The sequence below is a fragment of the Carlito syrichta genome, unplaced genomic scaffold (genome assembly GCF_000164805.1).
Source record: "Carlito syrichta isolate Samal-C Ts95f unplaced genomic scaffold, Tarsius_syrichta-2.0.1 Scaffold301922, whole genome shotgun sequence".
Classification (NCBI taxonomy): domain Eukaryota; kingdom Metazoa; phylum Chordata; class Mammalia; order Primates; family Tarsiidae; genus Carlito; species Carlito syrichta.
Window position 1 is genome coordinate 75,713 of NW_007246018.1, and position 8,918 is coordinate 84,630.

The 8,918-nt window shown below is 41.3% G+C and overlaps 1 pseudogene; it reads left to right on the forward strand.

Moving 5' to 3' along the window:
- The first annotated feature begins 1,460 nt into the window (after nt 1-1,460).
- LOC103257976 lies at nt 1,461-3,899 on the forward strand (annotated as a pseudogene).
- The last annotated feature ends 5,019 nt before the right edge of the window (nt 3,900-8,918 follow it).

Genomic DNA, 8,918 nt, shown 5'->3' on the forward strand with positions numbered 1-8,918 from the left:
GCTACCACGCCCGGCTGATTTTTTGATTTATGTAGAGATGAGGTCTCGCTGCCCAGGCGGGTCTCGAACCCGTGGGCTCAGGCAATCCACTCACCTCAGCCTCCCAAAGGCGCGGGATTACAGGCTGAGCCACCGAGCCCAGCGAAACTACTACATTTTAACTTAAAATGTAAATTTTATAGTTTATGCAGCATATCAATAAAAAGTTATTGTCTGAAAAAATACATACTATATTGCTGTCAGTAATAGACTTGTGTGATTGTGGTATATATATATATGTGTGTGTGCTGGAAAGGGAATAGTGAAAAATAAGACCAAAATATTTTGCTGCAATGATTGTCAAGGTAAAATAATGAAGCCATTAATGCCAGAAATAATATAAGAATGACTTTAATCTCTGCTGCTTCTGTTACTGTTATTTATTTTTATTACTGTTATTACTATATAATGGAAGATCTAGCAAGAACAATATATCATGAAACAGAGTTGACAACTATAGCTATTAAAAATAAGAAGAAAGTAGTTTCATTATTTGCAGGTTATGTGAATTTTCCCTGAAAAATCCCATGAAGGAGCAAAGACGAATAAAAATAAGGTGAACATATCTACGTATACAACCAATAACTTGCATTTAAATTACGCAATTTCATTAGAAAATATTATCTAAACATTTTATTTTTCAAGGTTAGAAAGAAAAAATTTAAAACCTAGATAAACTTACCCTACAAAACACGTGATATTTGAAGAAAAGCCAAAAATTGAGAGCTATGAAAGAAGACAAATTAACGAGGAAGCAAATAATAATTCAGGAACATGGAATAGTTTTACATTGTTAAATTATTTTAAAAGTAATTTATGAGTTTAGTGTAATTTTTAGTCCAGCCTCTTGAGGAATTATATTGGAATATTATGAAAAGGTTCTAAGGATCATGTGGAGGAATAAACAGTGAGACTAGCCAAGGAAAATTTGAATAGTAGTTAGAAAGGTTTTGTCTGGCTGGGTGCAGTGGCCCACACCTATCATCCCAGCACTTTGGGAGGCCGAAGTGAGAAGACTGCCTGAGCCCAGAGGTTCGAGACCAGCCTGGGCAACTTGGCGAGACCTCGTCTCTACAATAGATTAAAAAAAATCAGCCGGGTGTGGTAGCGCGTGCCTGTAGTTCCTGCTACTTGGAAGGCTAAGGTGGAAGGATCGCCTGAGACCAGCAGGTTGAGGCTGTGGTGGCTGTGAGCATGCCACTGCCCTCCAGTCTGGGCGACATAGTGAGACTCCAACTCAAAAAAAGAAAGAAAGAAAGAAAGAAAGAAAGAAAGAAAGAAAGAAAGAAAGAAAGAAAGAAAGAAAGAAAGGTTTTGTCACATCGCGTGTCCTAACTTCATATCCCTTCCACCCCTGACTCATTCCAAACTACAATAGCCAAAAAGATGTGGGACTAGTACAAGAATAAATATCTGAATTAATGGAAAGAAATAGTCCAGAGGACAAACAACCATCATCATTACCACCACCTCTACCAAAAGAATCCTTGACATTATTAAAGAATTTAGAATACAACCAATATAACCTTACAGGTGGGTAGGGAGAATAGAAAAATTATTCAGTAAACGATCTGGTACAATTGATTAAATGATTATAAAATAAATGTATATTTCAATTATACTTCTTACATCAAATACACTAGATAGTTGAAAATGAGAAACAAAAAAATTTAAAGAGTAGAAGAAAATAAAGATGAATATTTATTTAACTTTAACAGGGAAAGAATTTTCTGAGTGTAACATAATGGTAGAAACCATAGGCCAGGAATGGTGGCTCATGCCTGTAATTCAGAACTTTGGGAGGCTGAGGCAGGAGGATTGCTTGAGCCTAGAAGTTTGAGACAAGCGTGGGCAACATAGCAAGACCTCATTTCTACAAAAAATAAAAATAATTAGGTGGGTGTGGTGACTCATGCCTACAGTCCCAGCTACACTTGAGGCCTGAGGCTGAGATTGAAGGATCACCTGAGCCCAGGAGGTCTAGGCTGCAGTTAGCTGTGATTGTGCCTCTGTACTCCTGGGTGACAAAGACTCCATTTCAAAAAAAAAAAGAAAAGAAAAGAAAGAAAGGAAGGAAAAAATCATAAAGGGAAAGACTGATAAATACAATTACATAAAAATTAAAACCTTCTGTACATATGAAGTACTTTATAAAGGTGGTTTCTGCCATGTGTTTACAGTAGAAGATTGACAGCATCCAAGTTGTGTGTTTAAGAAGTACGCTGGGTAGAGTGTAGTGGCTCATGCCTGTAATCCTAGCACTTTGGGAGGCTGAGGCAGGAGGATTGCTTGAGCCCAGGAGTTCAAGACCAGCTGTGCAACAAAGCAAGATCCCATCTCTATAAAAATGAATGAATGAATAAATAAATAAATAGAATTACTTTGCTCTGTGGATAATGGATTCTAGAGGGGCAAGAGAGGAAGCTGACTATTTACTAAGGTATTTCAATAGTTTAAGTAATTCTGGCTTGGATTAGGGGGATAATGGAGATGGTTAAAAGAGGTCATATTTGGGGTACATTTTGAAGATAGATTACTGTATTTATAATCTTGACTGTGCAGACAATTAGGAAAACAGAATGAAAGTTAAAGGGGTATTCAGGATCAGTAGAGGGTTGATAAGAATAGGTAAAGATTTGGGCCAGTTGCAGGGGCTCCCAACTCTAATCCCAGCACTTTGGGAGGCTGAGGAGAGAGGATTGCCTGAGCCCACGGGTTCAAGACCAGTCTGGTCAATATGGAGAGACCTCGTTTCTACAATAAATTAAAAAATTAGCTGAGTGGTAGCACATGCCTGTAGTTCCAGCTGCTTGGAAGGATGAAGCAAAAGGATCACCTGAACCCAGCAAGTTGAGGCCATGGTGGCCGTGAGCATGACACTGCACTCCAGCCTGGGTGATAGAGTGAGACTGACTCCAGGAAAAAAAAATAAAAAGGTAAAGATTTAAATAAACGTATAGCCTGAAAGAAAGGAGCCAGTAAGAGGAAGATGTTGAGGATCAAGAAAGAGTAAATACAATTGATAGATGAAAGTTTCAGAAGCAATAATGGGATGGGAAACAGAGCACACATGAATGAATTAACTTTGATTAAAAGGAAGCATAGGCAGCGCGGTTGGAGGTCCCGTGGATCTGACTCTTGCTTCAACAGTGTTTGGATGGAACAGACCTGGGGACTTCCTCTCTTCCAGTCTCCCGTTGCCCTCCGATCTCCTTTCCACTCGCAACCTCTGAGACCACCTTCTCGACCACCTCCTGTTTCTGCGACTCGTGACCACCGTTTTTGCGGTAATCTCCTTCTTGCCAACCAACCATAAGGTCCCAGGTTGGCCAGAATTATTCCACTGAGGTGGAGGCAGCCGTCAACCGCATGGTCAATTTGCATCTGCGGGCCTCCTACACCTGTCTCTCTCTGGGCTTCTATTTCCACCGCGACGATGTGGCTCTGGAAAGCACGGGTCACTTTTGCGAGTTGGTGGAGGAGAAGCCCAAGGGTGCCCAGCGTCTCTTGAAGATGCAAAACCAGCGTGGGGCCGTGCCCTCTTCCAGGATATCCAGAAGCCCTCTCAAGATGAGTGGGGTAAAACCCTGGATGCCATGGAAGCCGCCATGATCTTGGAGAAGAATCTGAACCAAGTCCTTTTGGACCTTCATGCCCTGGGATCCACAGATCCCCATCTCTGTGACTTCCTGGAGAACCACTTCCTGGATGAAGAAGTGAAACTCATCAAGAAGATGGGCAACCACCTGACCAACCTTCGCAGGCTGGCGGCCCCTCAAGCATGACTAGGAGCCCAGCAGCATCTGGGGGGCCCCCTCCCAAAGTATCAGGGCTTCTTCTGCCTGCGCCTCCCCCTCTAGCCACTGCAGCTTTTTAACTACCCTGGAGCCCTCTCCTAAGCCCTGGAAAATAAAGCTTTTTGTAGCAGAGAAAAAAAAAAAAGAAGCATAGTTTTTTTGTATAAAATGATGAAAAAAAGAAAAGGATAGGTACAGGATATTGTTATGTTAAATCAGGAAGATGAAGAAGTACAATCCCAAACATCTCTATTTTTTTCATAGTGGGGTAGACGGGCACTAGGGGCAATGCCAACTTCATGGGATAGTGACCTATGCATTCATACATGGTCTCACACTCAGAAGGGGACCCCGCATTTGGGGTTTAATGCTCTGTCATCACCTTCTCGAAATTATTTTGAAAATTCATTTATTTTATTATTTATTTATTTTTTTGAATTGGAGTGTCACTCTGTCGCTCAGTCTGGAGTGTAGTGGCACTCTCATAGCCACAGCAGCCTGGACCTGCTGGGCTCAGGAAATCCTTCCTCCTCATCCTTCCCAGTAGCTGGAAGTATAGGTGTGTGCTACCACGCCCAGCTAATTTTTTGATTTATTGTAGAGACGAGGTCTCACCATGTTGCTCATGCTGGTCTCAAACCCGTGGGCTTAGGCAATCCTCTCACCTCAGCCTCCCAAACTGCTGAGATTACAGGCTTGAGCCACCGCGCCTGGCCTAAAATTTATTTATTTTAATTGACATCTTGCATTTGTACATATTTATCAGATTCAGATTGATTTTTCAGTGCATATCTATGTTGTATTAATATGATGAAATTCTTTAAAATGTTGTCTTTAGGCCGGGCGCGGTGGCTCATGTCTATAATCCCAGCACTTTGGGAGGTTGAGGTGAGAGGATTTCCTAAGCCCACGGGTTCGAGACCAACCTGGGCAACTTGGCAAGACCTCATCTCTACAATAAATCAAAAAATTAGCCAGGCATGGTAACGTGTGCTTGTGGTTCTAGGTTCTAGCTACTTGGAAGACTAAGGTGGAAGGATGGCCAGAGTCAAGCAGGTCGAGTCTGCGGTGGCCGTGAAAGTGCCACTGTACTGCATCACAGGCGACAGAGTGAGACGTTAACTCAAAAAAAGAAAAAGAAAAACGTTGTCTTTGAATTTGTTTGTAAGTAAAGTTCATTGGGAAAATGGAGTAAGTGCTGGGGTCTTGGAGCACTGGTTCAAGTGCACCTCTGCTCAGACGAAGTTTCACCCACTGATGCCTCCCTACGTCTCCAGGATTGATTCTTGGATGCCATTGCTCTGTCACTCAACAGTTACTGTTGCCACCCTGCATCACTGGCAGAGATTTGGACATGGGTATAGTGAGGGTACCCATCAGTGTGCTTGTCCCACTCCCTAAGTCATGATGTAGGGCCCTGGGTAACTGTGGATTTCTGCATTTCTCTCATGAGTATCCCTGCACCTGACAGAGTGTAGCATTATATTGTAATTAAAAGAACATCATATTCAAAAAAATCTCTGCTCAGATCAATGTCAAGAAGCTTTTTCCTTGTTTCCTTTTAGTAGTTTTAAAGTTTCAGGTCTTATGTTTACGTCTTTAATCCATTTTGAGTTGATTTTTGTAGATGGTGTGAGATAAGAGTCTAATTTTATTCTTTTGCATGTAGATGTCCAGTTTCCCCGATATCATTGATGGAAGAGACCAGCCTTTCCCCATTGTGTGTTCTTGAGACTTTGGTAAAAGATCAATTAACTTTAAATGTGTGGATTCATTTCTGGACTCTCTATTGTGTTCTGTTGACTTACATGTCTGTTTTTTGTGCCAGTACCATACTGTCTTGGTTACTAATAGATTTTGAGATCAAAATAATAGGAAACAAAAACAAAAATAGGAAAATGGGAATGCATCCAACTAAAAAGCTTCTGCACAGCAAAGGAAGCAATCAAGAGAATGAAGAGAAAATCTATGGACTGGAAGAAAATATTGACAAACCATGCATCTGACTGGGGGTTAATATCCAAAATATATATAAATAACTCAAACCACTCAATAGCAGGAAAACAAATAGCCTAATTAAAAATGGGAAAAGGAGCTGGGCGCAGTGGCTCACGCCTGTAATCCCAGCACTTTGGGAGGCAGAAGCGAGAAGATTACTTGAGCTCAGGGATTTGAGACCAGACTGGGCAATTTGGTGAGACTTCGTCTCTATAAAAAATTTTTTTAAAAATTAAATAGCTGGGCATGGTGGCCTGTGCCTGTAGTTTCAGCTACTTGGAAGACTGAAGTGGAAGGATCACCTGAGCACAGCAGGTTGAGGCTGTGGTGGCCGTGAGTGTGCCACTGCACTCCAGTCTGGGTGACAGAGCAAGACTCTGACTCAAAAAAAAAAAATGGGCAAAGGAATTAAAGAGTGATTTCTCAAAGAAGACACGAATGGCCAACAGATATATATAAAAGAATGTTCAACATCATTAATAATCAGGAAATACAATTTAAAACAATGAGATATCATCTCATATCTGTTAAAATGGCTATTATCAAAAAGACAAAAGATAACAAATGTTGGCAAAGGTGTGGAGAAAAGGGAACCCTTGTGTACTGCTGATGGGGAGGCAAATTGGTACAGTCATTATGGAAAACAGTATAGAGGTTCCTCAAGAAATTAAAAATAGAACTACCATATGATTCAGAAAACCACTTCTGGGTATATATCAAAATGAAGTAAAACCAATATCTTGAGGAGGCATCTGTTTATTGTAGCATTATTTATTATAGCTAATATATGGAAGTAGTCTGGAGTAGTCAGTCTAAGTAGTCTTCAATTAATTAATGGATACAGAAAATGTGGTGACATATATACAAAATGGAATACTATTTAGCCTTAAAAAAAGAAGGAAATCCTGTCATTTGTGAGAACATGGATGAACCTGGAGGACATATGCTAAATGAAACAAGCCAAGCACAGAAAGGCAAATACTTCATAATCTCATGTACATTTGGACTTTAAAAAAACTCAAACTTATGGAGACAGAGAGTGAATGGTGGTTCCCAGGGGCTGAGTGTAGGGATATTGGGGAGATGTTGGAAAAAGGATACACATTTTCAGTTAGACAGGAGAAATAAGTTCAGGAGATCTAGTGTATAACATGATGACTGTAGTTAATAACAATGTATTGCCTACTTGAAAATTACCAAGAGTGGATTTTAAATATTCTCACAACACACACAAAATAATAAGTACATGTGGTAATTAATGTTATTTAGCTTGATTTAGTCATTCCACAATGTGTTTGTTTATATATAATATATATATCTCATAATATCATGTTGTACACCATAAGTATATACAATTCTGTCAATTAAAAAGATTTTTTAAAAAGGCAGGGTGTGGTGGCTTACATATATAATCCCAGTACTTTGGGAGGTGGAGGCGAGAGTATTGCCTGAACCCACGGGTTCAAGACCAGCATGGTCAACTTGGCAAGACTTCATCTCTACAATAAATAAAACAATTAGCCAGGTGTGGTGGTGCATGCTTGTAGTTCCAGCTACTTGGAAGGCTGAGGTGGAAGGATCGCCTGAGCCCAGCAGGTTGAGTCTGTGGAGGCCGTGAGCGTGCCACTGCACTCCAGCCTGGGCGACAGAGTGAGGCTCTGACTCAAAAATAAATAAATAAAAATAAATAAATACATAAATATATAAACAAGAGGCCGGGCATGGTGACTCACGCCTCCAATCTCAGCACTTTGGGAGGCCGAGGTGAGAGGATTGCTTGAGTCCACGGGTTCAAGACCAGCCCGGGCAACTTGGCGAGACCTCATCTCTACAATAAATAAAAAAATTTAGCTGGTCGTGGTGGCGCATGCCTGTAGTTCCAGCTACTTGGAAGGCCGAGGCAGAAGGATCTCCTGAGCCCAGCAAGTCAAGGCTGCAGTGGCTGTGAGTTTGCTACTGCACTCCAGCCTGGGTGACAGAGTGAGAGTCCAACTCAAAAAAAAAAAAAAAATTTAAAAAACCTAGGCGCAGTGGCTCTAGCCTGTAATCTCAACACTTTGGAAGACCGAGGCAAGAGGACTGCCTGAGCTCTGGGGTTCGAGACCAACCTGAGCAACTTGGTGAGACCTTGTCTCTACAATAAATCAAAACATAATCCAGTCGTGGTAGCACGCGCCTGTAGTTTCAGCTACTTGGAAGGTTGAGGTGGAAGGATCGCCTGAGCCCAGCAGGTCGAGGCTGCAGTGGCCGTGAGCATGCCACTGCACTCCAGCCTGGGTGGCAGAGTGAGTCTCTGACTCAAAAAAATAAACAAAAATAAAAATAAAAAATAATACAAAAAAGTTGAGACAGAGACCACAGAAGGAAAAACATTCTTTTTTCTCTCTTTTTAATAAGAAGTCCCGTATTTTTATTTTATATTGGGTCCTGCAAATTATCCAATGGATCCTGATTTAGGGGTCCCAAAGAAGGCAGTTAAACTTTGGAATAATGCCTCAGGAAAATGGGAGATGGAGTATATAATAGAATCTCCTAATGCTGTTCATGAACTTGGATTGGTATGAAGTTATATTGGTATATGTCATCTGTCTAGAAGCATTTAGCATCAATTTATCTGTCACTGGTGATTTCAGAACAGGTGTGATAGAAATACAATAATGAGCCGGGCTCGGTGGCTCAGCCTGTAATCCTGCACCTTTGGAAAGCTGAGGTGAGTGGATTGCCTGAGCCCACGGGCTCGAGACCCGCCTGGGCAGCGAGACCTCATCTCTACAATAGATCAAAAAATTAGCCGGGCGTGGTAGCGCGTGCCTGTAGTTCCAGCTACTTGGAAGGCTGAGGCGGAAGGATTGCCGGAGCCCAGCAGGTCGAGGCTGTGGTAGCCGGGAGTGGGTGATAGAATGAGACTCCAACTGAAAAAAAAAAAAAAAAGAAATACAATAATGAAATCAAGGAAGCAGCTATTAAGTGATTAACAAGGTTTTTAACAGAAGAGCCACTAGGAAAGTGTTGAACCTAGCACCAAAAGAGAGTTCCTAAACTTCTGCAGTATTCATGTAGTAAACACTTAGAATTTAGCTTTTC